This window comes from Frankliniella occidentalis, unplaced genomic scaffold (genome assembly GCF_000697945.3).
Source record: "Frankliniella occidentalis isolate FOCC.00 unplaced genomic scaffold, Focc_3.1 Scaffold176, whole genome shotgun sequence".
Taxonomy (NCBI): Eukaryota; Metazoa; Arthropoda; class Insecta; order Thysanoptera; family Thripidae; genus Frankliniella; species Frankliniella occidentalis.
The window spans coordinates 277669-278468 of record NW_026267302.1 but is presented as its reverse complement, the minus strand read 5'-3'; the positions used below and the strand labels follow the sequence as shown (position 1 = coordinate 278468).

General features: G+C 36.1%; 1 protein-coding gene across 1 annotated transcript in view; it reads right to left on the bottom strand.

The window, feature by feature from the left end:
• Positions 1-800, bottom strand: part of LOC113209973 (heat shock-related 70 kDa protein 2-like) — a gene marked incomplete at its 5' end in the record, with an annotated part of 7309 nt that overhangs the window by 1375 nt on the left and 5134 nt on the right.

The window sequence follows — 800 nt, the reverse complement described above, 5'->3', positions numbered from 1 at the left end:
CCGCTTACAGAAAAGAAAACCAAAACTGCCCAAAACTCAAAATTCAGTCGCAGTAAGCAGTGTTGTGAGTGGGAGACGCGGGCGCGTTGCACGTTGTAAAGAAGTGAACACGCCGGAGCTAAAAAGTCGCCATGTCCTTGAAAGGTTAGTGGGCACCTTTCCTCAGCTCGTTGGGTAAAATGGTTGAGACGCCACATATAACCCAAACAATGCTCAATATTTATTTAAAAGAAATATATATTTTGTGTTTATGCTTTGTTGGATGACTGTATCATAGCTAAAATGAAGCCCAATAACTTACTTTTTTTTACAACCTTGTTGGATGTATTCCTAGAAATATCAAAGATTCGGAGAACACTTCTAGTGTCCCAAAAGTCAAGAGGGAGGTAGAAATAATGAGAACCAGCTAAGCAACTCTAGAGCAGCCTATTTTTAAGTTGTGGAGCCTTGTGAAACTGGTATTAACAGCTGATGCTGATCTCACCTCACAAAATTTTTAAAACGTTAAGAAATATAAGATATTTTTTTAACTTTAATATACACACAGCCCAAGTGCACAAACTTCCCAGGTTGAGCTTCTGAAGAAGGATGTGAGATGACGTAACAAATAAAAAGACTGTAAGGTGTCATAGATATATTCACTAAAAAACAAAATTGAATGTGATGATAAGTACAGATTAAAGGCGATATCTTTAACAGTTAAAATATACTTAACTTAAAGAGTGTAGGTGTCTGTGCTAGGATCTATGATATCAAAGGTCCTGTATTTTTTGTTACGTATCCAGTAAAAAATTAATATT